This window comes from Ochotona curzoniae, unplaced genomic scaffold (assembly GCF_017591425.1).
Source record: "Ochotona curzoniae isolate NIBS_2020 unplaced genomic scaffold, NIBS_Ocur_1.0 scaffold_2453, whole genome shotgun sequence".
NCBI classification, from domain to species: Eukaryota; Metazoa; Chordata; class Mammalia; order Lagomorpha; family Ochotonidae; genus Ochotona; species Ochotona curzoniae.
The window spans coordinates 16,709,609-16,734,051 of NW_024467094.1; the positions used below are offsets into that span (position 1 = coordinate 16,709,609).

The 24,443-nt window shown below is 42.0% G+C and overlaps 1 protein-coding gene and 1 non-coding gene across 2 annotated transcripts in view; one reads left to right on the plus strand and one right to left on the minus strand.

Moving 5' to 3' along the window:
- ASIC2 (acid sensing ion channel subunit 2) overlaps positions 1-24,443 on the minus strand; it is an 894,111-nt gene that overhangs the window by 322,190 nt on the left and 547,478 nt on the right. The window lies entirely within an intron of this gene.
- On the plus strand, positions 22,956-23,062 carry LOC121170549. The gene has a single exon (XR_005885980.1). It is a non-coding gene; the product is annotated as a U6 spliceosomal RNA (small nuclear RNA).

A 24,443-nucleotide genomic window follows, 5' to 3' on the forward strand; every position in this document is an offset into this window, starting at 1 on the left:
GAAATTAACACACAGCCTTGAAAAGCAGTGAGGTTGATCTAGTTGTATTGATAGAACTATCTTTGAGGTGTATTAGGAAGCAAAAAAAAAAAAAAAAGGTAACAGGTGCTGAGCCACATGCTTCCATGTGTCGACACTGAAGAGAACTATTCACAGATCTTGGTTCATGTATTTATTTAGAGGATTTCTAGAAAGGCTGCTTAAAACACTGGCAATGTGGGCATTGCTTACTTTGTGTTGGCAGTGATGTAGAGAGCATAAAGAACAGACAGGGAGCAGACCTACTTCTCCTTTTTTTGTGTGTTGGAGTTTCGAATTGCCTTTCCTTTTAATTTTTTTTCATTAAACATAGAATACTTTTTCCATCCTTTTCACTTTTCACAATGCAAATTCATTGTCATAAGCTGGTACTGTAGTTCCAACAAAAAGAGTTCCTAATAAAAAGAAAATCTGTGACTTCTGTACAACTGCTAAACGCTGGACTTTTCATTGTTCATAATGTATTTTATAAGATTTATTTATTTTTATTGGAAAGGTGGATATACAGAGAGGAAGAGCAACAGAGAGGAAGTCTTCCATCTGATGGTTCACTCCCCAAGTGACCACAAAGGCTGGTGCTGTGCCAATTTGATGCCAGGAGCTCCTCAGGGTCTCCCATGCAGGTGCAGGGTCTCAAGGCTTTGGGCCGTCCTCAACTGCTTTCCCAGGCCACAAGCAGGGAGCTGGATGGGAAGCAGGGCCGCCAGGATTAGAACTGGCGACCATATGGGATCCTGGCATGTGCCAGGCGAAGACTTTTAACCTCTACGCTATCGCACCAGGCCCTGTTCATAATGTTTTGAACACTCCCGTGGTTGCAGGACACTGAGCTAGCCCACAGTAAAGGAGGAAGTGGGAAGGATGCTGAACTCATGTTTTCAAAAAGGCTGCCATCTGGGTGAAACTATGTGCTTGCAGTTATTCTGTGAATCAGAGGAAGGAAAGTTAAGCCTTGACTCGGGAGCAGGAGATTCTGTAGAACTGCTCTGTAAGGCAATGGTGTGGAATGTTTTATTCTAGTTGGTGGATAGATAGCGCATAGAATTCCAGGTGTGGAGAACAATTTGAGCCAAAGATATGAAGTGAGATCTGAGAAATCAGGTTATCATTCTAACTGTGCTGCCTCATACACCTGCCGTGCTCCCAGAAATTTTCTTCTGGATTAGACACCCTTTGCTTCCAGGAGGCATTGGGAAACGTGGACACTTGCTTTTGATCGAGAGCAAGAGGAACTTTCATGTGGGTGTTACCAAACTTGACACTTACTTCTGCACTCACCTCAAACTCTGTAATATTTGCCTATTCCATGTAGTATGTTCCCACCTTGGCTGACGTCAAGGTACAACATAGAATAGCAGCTGGGAATAGACACAAGTCACTTGGCTTTGTTACCTTTGTAAAGGCTCATACTAGGAATACCACTGGATGAATTAAAATCCTAAATCGACGCTTGCTGGCGAGGATGCGGGGAAAAGGGAACCCTACTCCACTGCTGGTGGAGCTGCAAATTGGTACAGCCTTTATGGAAATCAGTCTGGAGAATACTCAAACAACTCAAAATCTGCATACCATATGACCCAGCAATAGCACTCCTAGGAATATATCCAAAACACCTGTTTTACGACAAACCAACATGCATCCCTATGTTCATAGCAGCACAATCAGTAATTGCAAAAACATGGAAGCAACCGAAATGCCCATCAACAGAAGATTGGATAAGAAAGCTTTGGTTCATCTACTCCATGGAATACTACTCAGCTATTAAAAAAAACAAAATGCAGTTCTTTGTGGCTAAATGGGCCCAACTGGAAACTATAATGCTAAGGGAAATGAGCAAATCCCAAAAGGTTAGATACCACATGTTTGCCTTGATTTAACTTGTAATTTTTGTTTGGTTGTTGGTTATTTTTTGAACCTGTCATTGATACTGTCTCAACCCAGATGTTTCGAAGAATGGAACTTGCATTATTTTTAACATATTGTTTACCCAATACTATGTCAATTAATTCCATAATGTTGTATATTGATACTGAGGTTTTGTTGGGGCTTTTAACTGACTGGATCTTTACTCTGTTAGCCCTATCTTCAGACTAGAGAAGGTCTCCCCAAGAGGCCACTGAACTTATCTGGACAATAAGACGCTGGACTTTATGCTAGGTATGTGTTTGCAAGGAAGGAATCTCAACTGAACTTGAACTGTGGTTATGCAACAGGGTGGAGGAATCCACCATGGGGGGAGGGATATGGAAGGGGTGGGGAGAATCCCCAGTGCCTATAAAACTGTATCACATAATACAATGTTAACAACAATTAAAAAAAATCCTAAATCATCAGAGATAAAAGTGACATTAAAAGGGCTTTGAAGGTAACTTGTGAAATTAACTACACATGTGAAATAAAGATGCCTGCACAAGGTGGCAGAGTTGAGAGGTAAATGAGAGAACCCCAGCAGGAAGGAGGGAGAAAGGCTTGGAATTATCCTCAGCTACATAGTTTTGCTCAGGATTTTTCTACCTGGAGCAAGAGTATGATGAGCTGACCAGATATACAGAGAAGAAAAGTGGGTCAGTCCCAGCCAGTATTGGTGATTTAGATGCCCGTAGGCAACTCAATCTCCCTCTAGATATCAGAATCTTTCCCTGAAAGTAGCTCTGGGGGAGGTGGCCCCCTTCTAGGGGAAGCACTCTGTAGCTGTGCATCTGGCCCCTTACTATGGAAGACTCAATAGTGATCTCTGTGAGAACTGAGAGAACTGGACCAGCTAGCTAGATTCACTTACATATTTATACATATTGGGGATAGACAGAAATCAGAACAGCAGAAAGCATCAAACAAGATTGCTTTTGAGAGTTTGTGGTGGGGCTAGGAAACAGACAATGGATAAGGACAGAGCAGGGGAAAAATTATCTTTATATGTCACACACGTAAAAATTGTGACAGCCCAATGGGTCTTCAGTGGCAAGTGCTTTTGTTTGTTTTTGCTTTTGGGACCAAGGTCTGAATTCCTTTGCATGAATATGGAGATCTTCAGTTCCTTCTCTCCTGGACTCCCTTACACCGAAGCATCACCCCAACAGCACCCCAGTGTCAGGAGCCATGTACTATAGCCACACTGAAGTCATTTTGAATATAGACCTATGGGACAGTGGAAAACCCCTGGTAGGCTAGATGCTTGGGAAAAAGGTTATGAAACTAATCACATGCTTAGCTTCAATTGTTTCTAGCAACTGTTTCAGAATGTGACTTATGCTATATCTGCCGACGTCTTGTTACTGATTACCTATGCTATTGTTGATATGTTGGTTACTATTGTTGATATGGTGGTTGCTCAAGAACAATCGGTCTTGAGACCATGGCCTACATCCCAGTTTCTCCTTCCCTCCCTGAGCCTTAGTTACTGAAAAATATAAAAACCCTCAGTTTAAATCAATAAACTGACAGCTTGATCAGACCTGCTGTCTTGCTTTCCATTCTTTGTGTCTCTTGTCCAGTTATTCTTTCTTAGGTTGATTGCGACCCCCATTTGTCTGTCCTGGAGGTCTGGACAATCCAGGAGCGAGGGCAGCTTGCTAAGGCTTCAGCCTTTGCATAGACTTCTGCCTGGAATCTTATGCTTTTCTAACTGCTGTGCAAGCTGCTACTTGCTGTACAAACTGTGGGTTCTGGTGTTTTCACATCTTCCTCAAGTCTTTTGTTCAAAACATTCTTACTTGTTTTATATATATTAAAGGCAGAGAGACTCAGAATGAGACATACATACAGACACAGATAAGAGATCTCTCATTTGCTGGTTCACTCCCCCAGTTTCTAGCAAAAACCAGTGCTGGGCCAGACTGAAAACCTCCTAACCCAATCCTTGTGATTTCCTCAAAGGGTGGGTGATTCCTGTCTTGGCTCCTGAGCTTGAACAGCCTGAACAAGTGAGTGGCTCCCAAATGCGAAAATGCCAGGAAGGCCAGAAAAGATGCAGAGTACAGAGTTGCTCTTGTGGCCCCTCGGAACTCCCCACAGGAAAAAGGACTCTTCAAGTAAGTCCCTCAGATTGTTTTTAACTGAGCTCCTGGGAAAAACTGAATGAGGCGTCCAGGGGCAGAAAGGATGGCAATATGTTGTACAGGGAGGTCAGTAGAAGTCTCACTCTGGGCTGTGCTCCAATCAAGTCTTACCAACTCTGGAAAGAAGAGACTTTCCTCAGCTCCCATACAAACCACAACACTCAGATTCCTATTGAGCTTGGAAGGACTTACTTGCTCAAACTCTCTTTCCCTTCCACAGGCACTAATCTTCGGTGTATGACCCAATCAACATCCTGTGGGCTAATCTCCATCTCAGACACAACGTACTAGGATGACATCACCTGCTGCTTGGGGCTGCTAAGATTAGAAAATGGTCACAGGAGGAAGGCCTAGGGTGGTGTCTAGGGCTAGTGGGGGCAGTTGAGACTGCAGGTGGGAAAGCGTTGTCAGGGGAGCCACCAAGAAAGCCACAGGGAGGACAAGATCAACAGAAGTACAGAAGTCACTGGAGTGGCCTGAAGCCCTGGCCTCCAAGCATCAGCTAACCTGACCACTGGGGATGATTTTCATAGCCAAATGAGTTGTCATTGTGTGTGGGTGGAGTGGGGGAAGTGGGGTGAACCACACTTCAGATGTCACACTGATTGGGCTCTCATCTGTGTGAATCTGTCCTGCAGGGTACCCTCAGCCACAGCTACTAATTAGATGCATTTTGAAAGTACTGATTGTGGCACTACACCTTAAGAGACTCTGATTTAATTGGCCTGTGGTAAGGACTAAACTGTGGTATGATTTCAGTGTTCACTGGAGAGAGCTAATGTGCAATTCGGATCGAGAACTATCAGTGAGGTGGAAAGAGGATAAGCTTGGGATATGAACAGAGCTAGGCTTTATCCCAGTTCTGTTGGTGGTTGGGGGAGTTTGAGCACGAAGTTAATTATTCTGAGTTTCCATTTTCTCAGCTGTAACATCATGGAAATAATACATACTTCATGAAACTTTCGTAAGGGTGACACATTAATTGTTGAAAAAAGAAAACAATGGTGATAATAATATCCTTCACTCTGTAGAGCCGTTAAAATGATTACTCATTATTATGCACATAACTATTCAGCCTCTTATACCTTCTCCATGGCGTAGCACCCTGTGGCTAGTTTGCCTTCCTGAGCCCTTGTCCCATCAAGGGAGAGGCTTTTCTTCTTACAGAGTGAGAGGCAGATACCCAGAATCCAGCAAACCATGGTTGCTGCAGCTGACTCTTCAGGGGTTAACCAGATGACCAAAGTTTGGCATCCAAAATTACGCTCCTATTCATATCCAGAATACTGTACCTGATAGCCCAGGTCCTCAAGATGATGTTGACTAGCATGTAACTACTGTATAGAGAACTAAAAAGAGCAGACGCTGCTCATTCACAGGACAGCACCAAAGCCTAGCCTGCCTCTATGAATTCCTCTGAATTGTGCCATACACCGTGTGATTCTGGACAATTTCTTTCTCCTTTCTGGGCCTGTCTCTTGCCTGGTCCATCTCAGGCAGTTGACCTGGATAGGCAACAATTCTAATACCTGAATGCTGCTTGTTGTGCATCTGAGCTCTTACGCAGATGTCTTGAGGAGCAGACACTGCCTTTGCTGCTTCTGTAGTGCCTAAGGGGCTACTGCTTAGGGCTCTGAAAATCTGCTTCAGAGCAGAGGGCCCAAGAGTCCGTCCTGCAACTGCCCACCCTGGCTTTCCTCACCCCTACCCCTAGGGGTTATAAGTTTCCTCATTTCTTCTCCTGCCATCTAGCACTTTAAATAGTCTCCTGCACACTATGTGGTTGCCAGAAGTTGTAATTAAATAATGTCCAGCTGTCAGAAAAGCTGTTATAAATGGTCCTTTTGTCTGCACCACTGTCTGGGAAGCCAAGAAGGAGAGAAAGAAAAGGATTATAAATATGAGGGGCAGGAGTTCATGCAAAGCCTGGGGGCAGCTGCTTTTAGGGACCATGAACATCACTGGAGGGGCTTTTAGAAAGTGTAATTAGTCCGTATGAGAAATCTCAGCCCCGCGCCTGTGACTGGATTTGTACACCAGATAACCTTGAAAGGATGTGGGAAATGAGTGTCTCTATCTGGTACTCATTCGTCCAGCCTGAAATTAACATCCTCTATTACAGTTCAGACAGGAGCATAAAGAGGGCATGCCTGGGATAGGTATCCTGATGCAATGGATTAAGCTGCTGCTGACAATGCTGGCATCCCATAGAAGAGTGCTGGTCGGAATCCCATCTCCTTGCTAATGGTGGGCCTAGGAAAGAAGCAGAGACGGACGAAATGCTTGGACTTATTGGCATCTGGCTTCAGCCTACCCTAGCCCCTGCTTATTGCAGACATTTGGGGACAGAGTGAACCAGCAGATGGAAGATTGCTATCTCTTTCTCTCTCTGCCTTTCAAGTAAATAAAAGACTGAGTGCTAGTGATGCAGAGAGTTCTCAGAGCAGCATCCACTATTTTCTCCCCACTCTCTCTCTTTTTTTTGCTTTATAAGCATTTTGAAATTTTATTTATTTTATTATTTTATAATGCAATTCCATAGGTTCTGGGATTTCCCTTTTCCCCTCCCCCCAATTTCTCCAATATTATTACAATAATATTGTCTTTCAGAAACAGTTGCAAATCCATCATTCTGCTATTTAAGTGTATCTGACGTTGTAGATATGGACAATGGCAGAGAGTCCAGCATTCTACTGTCATGATACATTTAACAGTTTCATTGGAAGTCCATCTTTGATTTGGAAGTAGAGATGCATACTATATTGTATCTTCACATCTGGATATGATAGTCTGTATTACACAATTACTATATAATCCCTTAAATGAAAGCCATAAAACAAAATCAACAACAGGAAGAAAAATAGAAAATTTAGAGCAACATGCAGTTAAATAACATGCTACTGAATGACTAATGTGCCACTCTTTCCATTCTCAATCCTTCCTCTCTTGTAACATCACTATTATATTTGAGAGTTTTCTTCACATGAAGATATTTATATGCATGGAACATGTTATTGAGCGGTCCATCATATGTACTTGCCTCCATTCAATTTTACAACATGTTTAGGAAAAATTTCATTAAAGAACCCAGGGTTTTAAGGGAGGAAATTGAGGCTCTTGAGATTGAACAACTTCCTCTCCAAATCACACATCCAGGAAGGGTAGAGGGTCAGTGTTTGGTTAGTCTCTAACTCTCTATGAGGGCAGAGGTCTCATTTGCTGTGCACTTTGTGGTCCTTGGGAAATGCTTGTAAAAGGAGGAAAGGAAGAGGAGGAAGGGGATAGAGGTAACCAACTTAGTTCTATCAGACTGCAATGTCAGAGGTCTTTGCAGTATGGTGTGTGGGCTTCAAAATATTAAAGTAAATGTATACTTTGAAAAATAACTATTCATGAACTTCAATTTTTTTCTACCCATGTAAACATATTTTAAAAATCAATTTTCCCATGAGCTTTAAAAAGTCCTCTCAAAAAGTAATTTCTGGAAAGAAGTTGAGAGAATATGTATAAAAAGTTGGCTTTAAGAATCATGGTAGAGGTAAGGAGTGCATGCTGTGGGTCTTCAGAGGATAGAAGGAACTTGAATAGCTGCAGGAATGGGGGCTTTGTGGAAGAGGCAGACAGAATGATGAGTAGGATTTGGACACAGAAAGGTGGTACAGAGGAAAAGGCGATTAGACAGAAGGCATGGGACAGATAAAGAAATAAATCAACAAGGAGCAGGGACAAGTCAATGGTTTGGAGTTTGATGATACCTGGAGACTCCATAGGGCTCTGGCATGGCCCCTGGGGAGCGCATCTGGCTGTATGGTCTTGCTACCCATTGGTAAGTGAGTGTGTTTGGGTGAAGGAAATCAGATTGAATGAACCTAGTGCATGAGTAAGTCTGTACCCACACATGCTAGGGGGTGGTTAGCACTTTCTTTGAACTGGTACCATGAACCTCAAGCAGAAATTTGCCTGTTTCTTGGGTGAGCTCTGTCATGTTCAACCCCACATTTCTATCTGAGCATTTATAGAGACCAATCTATGGATTCCACAGGAGTAAAACAGGTGTAAATAGCCACTAGGGTGGGAATAGCTGGCTGGGGAGAGAACTCTAGACTGGGAAATAGGGTCAGGTGCACAGCAAAAGAGTTGTGAGCCCTGGGGACTCAGAAACCTGGGGGAGCTGCTTAAGGGCAAAGACACTTGGACTCACTGCTGCTCCTCAATCACTCCCCAGCATCCTGAAGCCTGCCACCCACAGTGACACCCAGCACCCGGCCAGTTTTCTGCAACACTGAGGACTTGCTGAGGCACTTCTGAAGGACATCCCCTAATAGTGGCTAAAACACAGAGCATGGAGCAAACATCTTAATGGTTTCTGGGACTGCAAAATAACCATCGCCAGTTCTCAAAGCCTGGGTGGACATCAGAACGCCACCTTTAAGAGATGGGGATGCTTATCATGGAAATGTCTATTTGAGAAGAGCTCTCCCCACTAGGACACAGGAACCCAATTACCATCACTTTTTGGTGAGGGGAAAATCCTGGACCAACCACCATTAAAAATGTTGCTATTCTATTGATGCAGAGACCTTGGAGCTAGTTTTAGATCAGGTAATGTAAACAAGTCTCCACATGATAATATTTCAGGGACACTGGGTATGGAGAGAAGATTTTGAATTTACTGTATCTACTACCATCAGTACCCAGGAAGATCTGCCTAAATGGAGATGTTGCGACACAGCTCCAGCCAGTGGCTGTCATATGAGAATGTGGGCCCAATGAAAACAGACATTAAAGCATCTCATGATAAACCAGTCATCAGGGTTTTGATGGAAAGTAGATTGCAATTCAAATAAAAAGAAAGAACCAAATATCATTATACACAGAAAAGATGGCAGCAGCTGAGTTTTGAATTTTGTCAATCCTCCACATTAAGACAAATAACTACAGACCACAGTTCCAAAATTCACAGACATTTATTGCAAACTAGGTGATAAGGTGTGACCATAACCCTGGAGGATATGGACAAACCACATCCTACTCCATTCCACCCTGTGAGTGGTCAGACTTGACCACCCCAGTGTTTTCAACCCAGCATCTACAAACTGATAAGAAACTGTTGGGCAAAGAATTCGAACTGAGTAGAATAAGGAAGAAAGGAAAAGACAGGAAGACAGCCAGGAAATTTCAGAAGGCAATATGTCATCTATTTTTAAAAGATTTTTTATATTTTTATTGCAAAGTCACATATACAGAGAGGAGGAGAGACAGAGAGGAAGATCTTTCACTCCCCAAGTGACTGCAATAGCCAGAGCTGAACTGATCCAAAGCCAGAAGCCAGGAACCTCCTCCAGGTCTCTCACGTGGGTGCAGGGTCCCAAGGCTTTGGTCTGTCCTCGATTGCTTTCTCAGGCCATGAGCAAGGAGCTGGATGGGAAGCAAGGCTCTCAGGATTAGAACTGGTGCCCATATGTGATCCTGATGCATTCAAGGCAAGGATTTTAACTGCTAGGCCACCGCGTTGGGCCCAAGATGTCACATTTTAAAAGCCCTTCATGAAACAACAAAAGAAGGAACTCTTGTGAAGTCAGGAAACCAACCCTGAAGCATGCCTCCTGCATGAAGTCCAGAAAAAACAATGATAAAGTAAAAACGAACATCATGAAAATATGGAAGGCAAAACCCACATAGCATTATTATAAGAACAAAGAGAATAAACTAGAGTGTGTATGCCAAGAAGATATGCCCACTAAAAGATCAAAACTGTATGCTACTCTTTCAAAATGAGCTAGGCAACATTAGAAAAATGAAGTAAAAACAATATAGATGGGAATTTAAAAAATACTCAGAGACCTCCTCTTTCCCAAGCCATTAGTAACTGCCGAAGCTGCCTTACACCTGGGCAAGTGTTACACTGCTGGGAAAAAAGCAGCCAATAGCTGACAATATTCTAGGCCTTGTTAATGCCAAATTTATGTTAGCCATACCAGTGTGCTAGCATAGATGCCTATTCTATTTTTTTTTTCAAAGATATGTGGGGAGGGCAAGAAATGCCACGCCATATTGGCCCCTAAGCAGGAGGACTGAAGATTGCCCAGGGACTGGGGTCTGGGATGTATTGGAGTGGGAGCAGCTGAGGGCATATTTGACAGGGCAGGAATGACTTCTGGGATCTTCCATAGACTGGGCCATTGCACTTGCAGGTAGGCAAGGGATGAAGATGGCGTGGTTTAGAGGGGGGAACTGGAAGGCATGTCTGGGTCAGGCCAATGCACCTGCTCACATGGAAGACCTAGACTGGGCTAAATAGTGCTATCAGCTGCCTGCTGGTATACACAAAAGCTAGGGTTTGGAGGCATGCTTGGCTTTGCTATGCTGCAGTATCCACCAGCGAGTGTCAGAGCAGGAGGTGGGCCATGTCAGGCGGCGCCACAGAACCCATCAGAATGAGAGAGAACTGGATCTGAGAGCAGATTCTGTAGGAAAATGCAAGTTGTCATTGTGGACTGCAGCACCCGATGGTCTACGTGGAGAGCTGGGGGCACGTTGGATCACAGAACTCATTTAACAGGAACTCATCTGAAACTTGTGGAACCTGGAGGGAAGGCTGGGCTGGACCAGGCTGCAGCACCTGCTAGAACATGCAACGACCATGACTTCAGGCAGACCATGCCAAATGATGCTGCAGCACCTGATAGCATGTGTGAGTTCTAGGGGTGGGAGAGGGCCTGCTTAGGGGGACTTGAAAAACTCCCCTATTGATTGCAGCTCCCACTGGGAAGCACAAGAGCCTTGGCTGGTGGCAGTCCAGGTCAGGAAAGGCTGTGGCACTCTTCAGCATCTGTGTAGGCTGCATCTGGGGACAGGCCAAGTTGGGCCAGGCTGCAGCACCTATTGGCATGAATGAGAGCCTGGCTTTGCCTGGCTGTGCCAAGCTGCAACACCCACCAGTGAGAGCTAAAACTGTGGGTAGGCCATGCCAGACTGGGTTGAAGCACCCACCAGCATGCACAAGATATGGGGCTGGTAGAGGAATTTTTGGATGCTGCTGTTAGGCTGCAACTCCCATTGACCAGGCTGGGCAAGGCTGGCACCAGTTGGCATGCATGTGGCCTGGGTTTGGCGTTGGGCCAGATTGGGCTAGGCTCCAGCACCTGCTGGCACTTGTGAAAACTGCAATGGGTGTGGGACAGGCGGGGTTAGGCTACAGCACCTGCCAGTTCACATGAGAACTGGTTTGGAGGAATGGGCAGGTTGGGCTAGGCTCCAGCACTCATTGGCCATAACAGGAAAAGTGGATGTGGGCCAGTCAGGCTAGGCCACAGTACTTGCTGGTGAGTGTTAGGACTGAGGACTGGCCATATCGGGCTAGATAACAGCACCTGCTGGCACACACGAACTCTGGGTCTGGGAGTGGGCATGGTAGGGGAACTTGGGCAACACATTGGATAGGCTCCAGTTCCTTCTGGTGAGAGTGAGAGTTGGGGCTGGGGACAGTTCACATGAGGACTATGGGTAGACCAGGCTGGGCTAGGCTGGTGGACCTGCTGGCAAGTGTTGTGGCTAGGGGCAGGCCAGTCTGAATCAAGTTGTAGCACCTGCTGGTGAATGCTGAGACTGGGGGCAAGTCATCCCTGACTGGGCCATAGCAGCTGCTGGCACAAGCAAGACCCAGAACTGGGAGCAGGCCTGATAGGGGAACTTAGGGGACTCTCTTGTTAGGTTGCTATTTCCACTGGTGTGTGTTGAGAGCTGAGACTGAGGGCAGGCTGGACTGAGGTGGGCCATGCTGGTTTAGGTTGCCACACCCACTGGCATACATAAGAGCAATAATGGCTTAGGCCATAGTAGACATTGGCAAGTGTTGGGTATGAGTCATGTCAGGCTGGACTATAGTACCTCCTGGCAAGCACAAGATCCAGGGCTGGAAGCAAGCCTGGTAGCAGAACTGCAGGCATTCCCTTGCTGGGTTACAGCTCTTGCTGGCAAGCCAGGACTGAGGGCAGGTCGGACTAGTCAGGGCAGCAGCGCCCATCAACATATATGTGAGCCTAGTATAGGAGCAGGCTGGGCTAAGCTAAGCTGTGGCAACCACAGGTGTGCACAAGAGCCAGATGAGATGCAGGATGTACTGGGCTAGAATAGGTTGAATCACTCTCCTGGCCAAGCTTTGCAACATGTTCCTGGGACCTGTGGATGTACTACGGTGAACCTTGGAAATATTTTTTTTCTTAACCCTGGTGCAACAACATTGGTGCCTCAAAACTATCAAAACACTTAAAGTAACACCGTAAGAATATTGTTCCTTACATCAGGATCTCTAGGGTGTCATCAAATGTTTGCCCCCCATTCTCAGGTGCTGATGTTGTTTGACAGGAAGGAGTGACCCCTTCCCCTTCCCCCTTCTTTGCAGACACAGGAGGAAAAAAATTGGAACATCTGTCCCCTCCATCTTCCTCCATACCTCAACCCTCCCCACCATAATCAGAGACTTACATGAGCATACATCTCAAGTAGGTAAACAATATATTTTCAAATCACACACACACACACACACACACAACTCAGAAGCAATATGACAGGTCTCAGAAAGGAGTTAGAATAAAAGAAAAAATCATTTTACAAATGTAGACCAAACCAAAATGAGTTTTAAAGTAAATAAATGCAAAACAATGCCTTAAGTTAGAGGAATGGGGCTTTGCGGGAGGTGCTGCTTGAAATGCTTGAATCCCATATCCCAATGTCTGGTTTGACTCCTGGCTCCTCCAGTTCCCACCCAACTTTCTGTAAATATGCACCTTGAGAGCAGCAGATGGTGGCTCAAGGATTTGGGTTCCTGCCACCCACATGGCAAACTGAAACGGAATTTCTAGCTCTTGGCTTCAGATTGGCCAAGCCCTGATTACTGTGGGCATTTGCAGATTCAACCAGAGGGTGAAAGATCTTTCTGACTCTCTCTTTCAAATATTATGGGGGGAAATCAACAGAAAGCAAAAAAAAAAAAAAAAGAAATTTTAAAAATAAAAAGATATAGAAAAGGAGATAGGGAACATTTGAGAGGAAACTGAACAAAAGCATAGAGCATCCTGTATATAAATGATAGGAACCCCTGCACCAGAAGCAAAGGGAATAGAGCAAATCCAAGAAATTACAATCCAAAGAAACTTTCCTGAAATAATAATAATTTTAAGTTTCTGAAACTGAATACTGAAAAAAGCTTAAAGCAAGTGTACCTGAAAATTGTGCCTGAATGACCATTGCCAAAATATATTCTGCAAAATTACCACACTTTAATAAGAAAAAATGTTATTTAGGCATCTGGCCAAAAGGAGAAAGCAGCTCATAAGAGAAAGTAAAATAAGGCTATTATCAGACTTTCTGACGACAGCGCTTTACAGTAGCAAGCATAAATCGAGGTAATATTTTTGTGGTACTTAAGGAAAGAGAATATAATTCAAGGATTTTTTTTTTTTTTGGTATCCAGAAAAACTGACTTCATGTATGCAGGACACAGGTAACTCTTACCAATGTGCAAGAATCTAAGCAATAACAAACTCCAGAGAAGCCAATGATCAGAGATGTTAATATTAAGCATGAGCGATTACCAAATACATAGGCTTACAAAGCAGACTCAGTGAAAATAAGAGGAAAGGAAATATGGCTATCCCAACTGATCAGCCTCAAAAACATTAGGGGACAATGGTGTCAACATAGACACTTTTCCCTAATTATTTCCAGTAATCAGAATTGTAGTTATAGTACTTGTATTGTTTTTCTGAGACTCTTGAGTGGGTAATGTGAGATCAAGCAAATGATTAATCCTAACATATTCTAATCTTAGGGTTTCTTCAATGCTCAAGAAAACAGGGCTCTCACTTTGGAAGAAACATCAGTCACGATAACAAAGAAAGAGATTCAGTAAAACCTGACACAGTAGTTCTGATTCTGAACTGGGAGTTTCAGTACCAGCCTGCTCTGTGTACTGTGTTTTCTACCTCTGCCAGAGAAGACACAGAAAGGATGATCATCCCAGTAGCAACGAGCATCCCTAGTACACAGAGGTGGGTTTTGCAATGCCATCTTCTCACAGAAGGATTCATGACTGCAGGAGACTTGGCACACTGCAGGCCTGAAGCTGGACTGCACACTCTTAAGTCTGGAATAGCCTTTCATACTGGGTGATGAACAGGTTACTCAATTAAACAAGGAACAGTCTTGAGAGATGAAAGGGCACCGACTAGCTAAAGATGAACCTATTTGAGCAACCATAATGACAACTTAAATGAACTGAAATCCACCACATAGGTTTAAATACCTGCACTCATAATTGTACTTATATATTTGTGTTTTTAGAACTTTATAGTCACATATTTTCTTGGTATTGCTATTATTATACTGTCTATTTGTAATATTTCAAACATGAATATATGGTTATATATTTGTATTTTATGTATTTATGAATATTTCTTTGTAAAGCAAAGTCTGTATTTTAGATATGTACAAATGTATACTTATAGATACAAATGTAGATATAGATGATACAGATACATGTAACTTGGGAAGAAAACAGGGAGCCAGTCAATATCTTGAAATATGGTAAGGAAATCTGACGGATTGGTCATTTATCTTGCTTTTCCTATATGACTTATAAGGCAAGCATCCCTTTGTAGAAACTGGTCATAATTTTAATAATATAAATTTTAAAAACCATAAGGAACTGTCTATTGTAAACATTAGAATGCAATCACTTTAAAGGGAGGAGGAAGGCTGTGATAGGAACGGTTCTAGCAATGCTCTATTTCTTGACCTGGATCATGGCCATGAAGGTGTCCGCTTGTCTTCAACAATGTCTTCAAATTTCACACTTATTTTATGTGGTTTCCCTGTAACAACTAATTGAAAACAAAAAAGAAATCTTCATTTTGTTTTGATTTAAACAAAACATCTATGTAAGCTGAAGAAAACTTGACCTGTCAAGTTAATTTGGTCATTTGACAAGTTTGAAATTCTGCATTGGAGAACGAGGTTTTAGATGTAACTTGGAGTCCCACAGGCTTGTTCCCCTGTCCTTTAGATATCTAAAGAGATGATCCAACGAATAGGTGGAGTTCATGAGAGTTAACAACAGGCCTTTATTCTACAGCCAAGAATGAACTGAATAATGAAATATATCTTGGCCCAGAACGGAGGACTCCTTGTACTTGACATTTCTACTTTCTTCCAACCAGAACCCCTTTGGGGTCACACAAAGTCCCAGAAAATGTCATGAGAAATGTATATTTACAGGAGTGACTCCACATTTGTAAGCAAATTCAACTTTCCTAATACTTAATATGCAAAATTTCAGGGTAATTGCATATTTCCAGCACAAAAAGATTCTTCCCTATATGAAAAGATTCAGCATCAAAACTGCATTCAATAGCAGCATAAACATTTTTTGTCAGAACCAAAATTGCTTCTAGAGTGAGGGAGGTGTGGACCATTCCATGGCTGTGCCAGTTATGTACAAACATGACCTCCTTACACAACAAAGATTCCTGATTGGGATGATTGGCCATGATGCGGTTGCATGCGTGCATACACACACACACACACACACACACACACACACTGGGAAATACCAATCATTCCCCGCTCCCTAAGATCAGCTCCGCAGTTTTCTCCTCATGGGTTTGGATCCTCACATCATAAGACAATGTATGTGCTAGGAAAATTAGCTAGTCCAGATTTTCTGAATCATTTTATCAAACACATGAATTATCCATTTGTCTAAGTAATTATTCAAATTAGTCAAAAGGCAGTTTTGCTATTTTGAGTCTCCTTAACATCTGAGTTTCCATCCTATTTTTTCTCTGTGAAATGAATTTTGGTGAGAAGAGACTGTCTTTTGCTATGAAAGCTGAAAAGGCCAATTATTCACTTTTCCTACTGTCCTTTGTGTCCAGGGGACATGCACATGACCTGGGCCCAACCAATCAGAAGCTTTCATTGCATATATAACCACAATGGTCAGGTCTAGGCCAGTGAATACCACACCCATCAATGCTATGTGTGAGTAGGGTTTAGGGCGTGTGAAATCAAAAAGAGACTGAGTTTCAAAAATATGTCATGAAATCTGATGGGGAAGAAAAATCAGGAGTCCCAGTCAAAAGAATTAAAGAAAATTGCAATCTTCTTGACATCTGAGACCGTGTTTGGGAGGGGAATGCTGCACAATAAGGAACGGGACCTGAGGTTACAAAACTTTGGCTGGCCTCTGGACCACTCAGCAACAGAAGAGGAAGCATCCCCTCCTGGCTGGGAGGGGAATAAACTCTAGGGGCAGAACTGGGGGGTTAGAGTCAAGGTGAGCAGGGCAAATGAAGCAGTGCACAACCAGGAGAGCATACTGAGAAGGACTACCATGTTCCAGTAGGCTTCAGAATTTTTAAACAGATATTCTGAGGTGTAATTTACATATCATGGAATTTACCTCTTGTGAATGTGCCGTTCAATGGTTTTTGAATTGTGCAGTCATCATCAAAATTCAACTTTAGAACATTTCCAGTACTTTGAAAAGTCCTCTTGCATCCATTTGTTGTCAATCCACACTCTTAGCCTCAAACTCAGGCAAACATTGAGCTGTTTTCCATCTTAGAAATCTGCCTTTTTCTGGAAATGCTATACAAATGGAGCCATACAATGTGTAGTCTTGAAGCTAACTCCCTTTATTTGGCATGATGCTTTCGGAGCTCTTGCATGATGCAGTATCCATCATACCCTCATATTGGTGGATGTTACTTTATTGCACACATGTGCTGTAATTATTATCAGATGTCTCATGAGCAATAAATTGCTTCAACATTTTGACTATTATGAATGATACTGTTGTAGACATTTCAAAGGACTTAGCTAGTCTTTGTGTAGACCTATGTTTTCACTTCTCTTGGGTGGATACCTAGGAATCATTGAGTCATGTTAATTTTGTGTTCAACTTTTCAAGAAAATGCCAGACCTTTTTTTTTTAAGTTGTTGCATACTTTACATTTCCAACAGCAATGCGTGAGGATTCCAGTTTCTTCATGTCCTCACCAACACCAAGTCCTGTCAGTCTTTCTGAATAGAGTAATTTTAGTGGCAGTGTAATGACATCTCATTGTGGTTTCAATTTGCATTTCTCTAAGGATAAGGATGTAGAATATATTTTCACATGCTTACTAACCATTCATGTATTTTCTCTGGTGAATTGTCTATTCAAATCTTTTATTCTTTTTTTGAAAGTATGTTATTTGTTTTCTCATAATTGGGTTTTAAGAGTTCTTTGCATATTCTGAATACAAGCCCTTTATATTACTTGCAAATATTTATATTTCTTGCAATACTTATATCCTTTGAAATATTTATATTCTTTGCAAATATTCTTTCCTAGTCTGGTCTGTGGATTACCTTTTTCATTTTTTTATTGCTGACTTTTCCTCAAATTTGAGAGGGAGAGAGGGGGAGAGAGAGAGAGAAAAAAAAGAGAGAGAGAGCAAGACAGAAAGAGAGAGAGAGAACGAGCATGAGCTCCCATTCACTGGTTTAATACACAATGCCTCCCAACAGCTAGGGCTGGGCTGGAACTAAAGCCAGGAGCTGGGAGCTTCAATCTGGGTCTCCTAGGTACGTGAGTGGCAGCTATGTAAGCACCACTGCCTCTTCCAGGGTCAGTATTAGCAGAAAGCTGAAGTCAGGAGGTGATGCTGAGTATCAAACCTTGGTACTGTAGTATGAGATGTGAAAATCTTGACTGCTAGGCTAAACACCTAATAAAGCCTTTTGAAGAGAACTAGAAAAAATATAAATGTAGTCTAGCTTATCAGTTTTTCCTTTTATTGACTATGCCTCTGATATTACAGCTAAGAAATCTTTATCCTAGTAGAGAGTCAGACTTTCTCCTAAAAAGACATTTTGTAGTTTTGGTTCTTACATTTAGATTTATGATCCACTGTGAGTTAATCTTTATCTTTGGTATCATGCAAGGTGACACGTTTGTCTTTTTGTACTGGAGGGCTCAGGATGTGCTACCCAAAATTGTGACAGTTTAAAACCAGAGGAAACATTTGGTCTCTCTCTCCTTGACCCTGCACTTCTTCCCAAATGCAGGTCATAAGAGGTGTCTTCCCTATACCAGAAAAGGAAGAAACGTTCTCATACCCGAAGTCACGGGGACAGAGCGAAATCTGAACAAACAGGCTTTACTATGCTCATCGCAGTGTAACCCCAGCTCTGCACGACTGTCCTTTCTTCCTCAGCCCTAAGCATGAAAACACGCGTTTCCTTGCTTCTTTGGATCTGTAGTGTCATGTAAAACTTACGTTAAATACATTTGTTGTGCTTTTTTCATGTTAATCTGCTTTTATTATAGGTGATTCTGCCATGTACTTAGCAATGGATAGCAAAGGTTGTTTCATTTTCTGCTACACAGTATGTTACTATCCACTGGTTCCAGCACTCATTGTTGAAGAAGTAATACTTCACTTCTAAAACAACTTGGCACTTTCGTGAAAAGTTAATTGACCACAGAAGAAAGGATTAATATTTCAAACTCTCAGTTCTGTTCTATTGATTTATATGCTTGGTCTTGCAACTGTATCACATCTTCTTCATTTCTGTAGATTTACAGCAAATTATTAAATTGGACAGTTTATTTTCATTTTATTTGAAAGACAGAGAGACAGACACACACAGAGAAACACTCCATCCAACTGGATCACTTTCCCAAATGTCCACAGCAGTCAGGGCTGGAACAGACAGATGCCAGGAGTATTGAACTCAATCTGCTTCTCCCATGTGGGTGACAGAAAAGCAAGTACTGGGACCATCAATTGTAGTCTCTCAGGATGTGGACCAGCAGGAAGCTGAATCTAAAGTCAGACAGCTGGGATCCCACCAGGTAATCTGAGATGCAGGCATCCCATATGGTAACCTAACCAATAAACAAAATACCTAACATGGATATTGGGTAGTTTAAGTCCTCCAGTTTTGTTCTTGTATAAAAAAGTTTTGGGTGTCCTAGTTCCTTTCCATTCACATATGACCTTTATAGTCAGATTTTCAATTTAATAAAAGAGTTTGATGAAATTTTATGAGAATTTAATTGAATGTATAGATGTATTTGGAAAGAGTATGCAATCATCTAATACATTAACACAAATCATCTCTTTGTTTATTTAGATACTGTTTAATTCTCTTAGCAAAGTTTTGTAGCTCTCAGTAGTCACATTTTAAAAATTTCTTTTGTGAACTACATTCTTAAGTGCTTTGTTTTTTGTATGCCATTGTCAACAGAATGATTTTTCTAATCTTATTTTTGGATTTTTCTTTGCTGGTACATCAATATATAATTCACTGTAAAAAACTAACCTTGTGTTTGCTAGACTTGTTCATTAGTCCTAATAACAGTTTTTGGGAAAATTTCATAGTCTATTCCATAAAAAGGATCAAGTTTTCCCAGAATAAAAACAGTTATGCTTCTTCCTTTCCTATGTGTGTGCTGGTAACTCCTCTTCCCTATCTTTTGCATTGGATGAAATGTCCAGGATAGTGTTGGATGGAGTGGTGAGAGTTGACATCCTTGAATATTTCTTGATTGTTGAGGAGAAACATTCAGTCTTTCCTCATTAACTATTTATGTGCATTATAGAGTTTTCATAGATGTCTTCTATCCAATTAAAGAAGTTGCCTGTTATTTTGTTGAGGAATTTATCATGATTGGTGTTGAGCTTTTTGAAATTTGTTTCTCTGCATCTATTCCATTGTGATTATGTGAGTTCTGCTCTTTGTTTCTTTAACAAGGCTTTTCATGTGAATTTCCTAAACTTGCAATCCTGGAGCAAATCTCACTTGATCATGGTGTACAGTCCTTTTTGAAGACTCTATCTTACTAATATTTAGAAACATTTGCATCTAAATCCATATGGGATACTGATCTGTCAGTTCCTTTTTTGTGATGTCTTTGTCTTTGGTCTCAGGGTAATGTTGGTTGCAACAAATGAGCTTGGGGAATATTCTCACATCCATTTTCTGGAAGAGTTTGTATAGGATTGGTATTTTCTCTTCTTTAGAAATGAGACAGTATTCACAGACGAAACCACTTGGGCTTGAGCTTTTTTGTGCTTGTTATGTTGAGGGGAACACAATGTTTAATGAACCAATTTTTACTATTTATTCAATGTTTTCATTTACCAGAGAGCCCTGTCTGATGTTCTGTCCTTTCTTGAGTTGCCTAGACTAACCCACATTATTGCCATTCTATGCTAGGCATCTGCTATGTCTCTGCTCAGTTTCTTAAAGTTTTCCTACTTTCATATATCATAGCCTAGTTTCCTAAGTATACCCCTTTGCTCCTAGCTTAGTGGCTGTCTAAAGTTTGGAAATAGCTTGTGATGCTCAAACATCTGTGTTTAGGAAAGTTTCTCCATGTAGGTGTATTGCTCATATATGGAATGAGCAGGCAGTTGAGAAGTTGATCTGATTCTGATTTCGTACTCCACTTTTTGGTTATTTTTGCATGTTTAAACAGTATCCTGGTCAGGCAGAGAGATGTGGACAGTTTCAAAAAGCTCCCTTTAGTGCTCTGGATATCCCTAGCCGGTGGTCTAATGTAACTCACTTCTCCTAGGGTCATTGCCTGAGGCTGAGTGCTGCTGGTTCCCCACTTACTGGCAGTGTGGGTTTTGGTATCCACTCCCAGTTAAGCCAGTTCTCTCTGGCTCTGAGGGCCAGCAAGAATGCTAAAGACAGCTGCTGTTTTACCTGAAGTTTGAATTTTCTCACAAATGAACTGCCCTCCATTTGCTATTTGACTTGGGCCAATTTCTGGAGTTCTGAAACGATTGTTTTTGAAAATTTTGCTGTTTTATAGCTTTTTCTGTAGAGATGATTTCTGCACTTCTTCACTCCATCTATGTTGAGCAGTCACCTGACAGGCTGCCTGCTCTTGATTTCAAAGGTGTCACTGAGCATCTAGAAGTCTAGGATCATAAGCTCTTCTGAAAAGTGAGGACTAGTATGATGACAGGGAAGGTGTGAGTTGTGGTGATGGAGGGATGTGAAGGGATGGTGGGAAACCAGGAAGTAACAGAGAGTGTGAAGGGGAGAGGAACACAGATAATGAGGTGGAGCCAAAAACTGAATACACAGTCTTCCAGAGAAAAGGAAATGAAAAGCAAACGCCAACATCACGTTCCTTAATGTTGTTGGTTTAATAGTCACTATTCCTGTGAGTATTTAATTCTGGGCTTCCTCTGGTTTGGATTTCCAGTCCTCTGGGCAGGATTAGGGTACTGTTGGCAATGTATTGGCCATGCCACAGGGCAGGTAAAGTGGCTGGGACCTTGGACCCCTAAGAAGTGGAAATGGCCTGCATGTCACTAGGTAAGGGTCTGCTGAACAGAGATTATACTCCACTCTAGTTCACCTCCAGCTCAGCTCCAACGTTCCCATAAAGATTTTGTCCTAGTGTTTTAATTCCAGGCTTGGAAGAGCCCAAATCCAGACTATCCATGTTTCCATTAGTGAAGTTTTATTGGCACTTGGATGTTTGTTTATGTATCTTCTATGGCTGCTTTCATGCAACCTACATGGATGGCTGTGACAGACACCACACAACCTACAAGTTCTAAAATATTTACCAAATGCCTTCACAGAAAACGTTTTCCATTTTAAGGTAAAATCACAATAGCTAAGCCCCTGGAGGAGTGGATCTCTGCTGTGAATTCAATGTTACCTTGTGCATTTCTTGTGTGCCTGAGTATGTACCCATATTCTTAGGCAATTTTCTTTGACTTAAAAACAGAGTCAGAGACCACTGTTATCACAGAGCAGGGAAAGACAGAAAGACCTCCAAGAGACTAAATCCTTGGTATAAAGTAAATCATTACTGTCTTACTCTCTAGCAGCAAAGAAATAATGTGAGAACCATTCTTCTTCCACAGATCAAACATGGTAGGTAAGACTATCATTTGAACCTTGACCTTATGAATTTTTTTCTCTTCCAGAATCTGAATGTAATAAACTATACTACAGTAAGGATAATTTATGGTTGACATGAACCTGAAATTTGGGTGAGTTTATTAGTAATTATAATAAGGATCTGCAACTCAAAGTCTCGATTTCCCAGCTTCTACGGCTAACTTCTGTAACAAGACAATGTAAACCTTTGGGCATTTGACTAAATATGAACATCTCTGGACAGATCTTGACTACAATTCTGAAGGCATTTATAATCTTCCTTTAGGTCTTCTCAGGGGGGAGGCTGAAGTCCCCAGGTGCAGAGGGACAAACGCCACATGGTCTGCTCATCTTGGTGTAGGCAGATTATCTACAGCATGAGCTGTGATCTCTGTTCCCTTTCTGCCCATCCTTGTGAGTTGAGATCCTGCTGTGTGAGTATACAGGATCCAAGGAATGTTGATTACATGTAATTGCCTACAATTGAATGGTAGGAAGGAACCTCAGAGAGCTTGATGAGGCAGGAAAGGTTAAAGCTAAATGCATCTGAAGGAAAGCCGAGTCAGAGACTGCCCCTGAAGCAGATGTGTCCCAGGTGACCTGCTTAGACACCATTAACCAGGAGGAGAAGTCAGGCACTGGGCAAAGAGGGTGTACTTAGCAGCATATCTACTGAAGTACTGCCAGAAATGGATAATGAAACACAATGGCTAGAGGCTATGAGTGGTTAAAGGGCCAGGCAGAAGGGAAACTAGAGAGGTGAAATTTGGCAAAGGAGCAGAAAGCAATAGAAAGGTTCTGACTGGAGAAAGTAAGATTTTTTTTTTTTTTAGTCAGGTTTGCAACATAGGTGTGATTAATGAGTCTTTTTTTTTTTATTGAAAAGAACCGAAATCTATGCTTACTTCGGCAGCACGTATTCTAAGACTGGAGCAATACAGAGAAGATGAGTTTGGCCCCTGAGCAAGGATGACATGAAAAGAACAGAAAGATATTCGGACTAGCCTCAAAAGAGAAAAAACATGTTAGGGTGTCTGTTATTGAATGAATAACAGATATCCTGTAGAGCCCAACTGCCGAGAAGCCTTCCGAGGATAAACTAGTGAGATTCCCATGAAAGAACCAGACACCATTCTCTGTCTTCTGCTCCTCCTTCTGCCTGCTCAGTCTTTATTTTCCCTGGTCAAATGAGATTTGGTTGATCAGACTGCAGCTGGCCTATCAGTAGCTCCTGAGTATGTTCTCAAGTGGGTTACCTGGAGAGACTAATTCTAATCAGCCCATTCTGGTTAGGGTCATGCTGCTGAAAAGCATGACAGTTCATATAGTTAAAGCATGGGACACTTCCAAGAAGGGTTTCTACAAAAGAGAAAATGCTGCAGAGAAATAATCTGTTTGCAGAATTTTTTCTCCTGAGGGATGGTGATGACTTTATGGCCATAAGTCCCATGTGCATTTAGGAGGGATTTTAGAAAGGAGAAGGTGGCCCCATGGACATTTAAAGAAGGAGATGCAATAGAGGAAAAGAGGACAAAATGTGTACATATGATGGTATCCTTAATTCTCATGCAGGTTTCCAAATTTCTATTTTCCCTGTTCACTCTTTTATAATTTCCCTATATGGATGTAACATAGTTTGCTTATTCATTCACCTGCTGATGGACATTTGGATTGTTTCCAATTGTTGTATTACAAAGAAATCCACTATGAGCATCTGAATATAAGTTCTCATATCCTGTAACAGACAGTCTCAAACTTTTCTCCTGTCTTGGGGTGACATTTATTTTAGTTGCCCCCAGCTAAAACCCAACACAGCCATTCAGTCTTACAGGGAGATATTATGGGAAGCAAAGGGACAGCAAGGGGCTGTGTGGCCTGGTCCCTGTGGCCTGGTCCCTGTTTAGTGTCTAGTGTGATGGTCTACGCAGTGACTGGCAGCAGTCCAGAGTAGAACCCACAGTAGCCCAGAGAAGCAGCTATACCAGGGCTCAATTCAGAAACAGCTGTGATACAGGGGCAGGCTGATATTTGTGCATGTAAAATACATCACGTTCATAGTAGACACCTAACCCATCTACATACCTTTAAGGTTCACGTGTAGGCACCCAACCTATCTAAATAACTTCTGATACATGTGCTTTCTTTGATTCCATTGTCCTTCAGTGATTTGATGGACAATTTAGATTTGTAGATAAATATCCCTAGGATAATAAAGACATTTATTCTGTTATTTTTCAGAACTCTAGGGCCATACTTTAATATATTAATTGCTTTAGTTCATTTTTGGCTGTTAAAATAGGATACCTTAGACTGGATAGTGTATATGTAAGAGAAATATACTGCACATGGTTATGGATGCCAAGAAGCACAAGGTCAAGGCCTGAG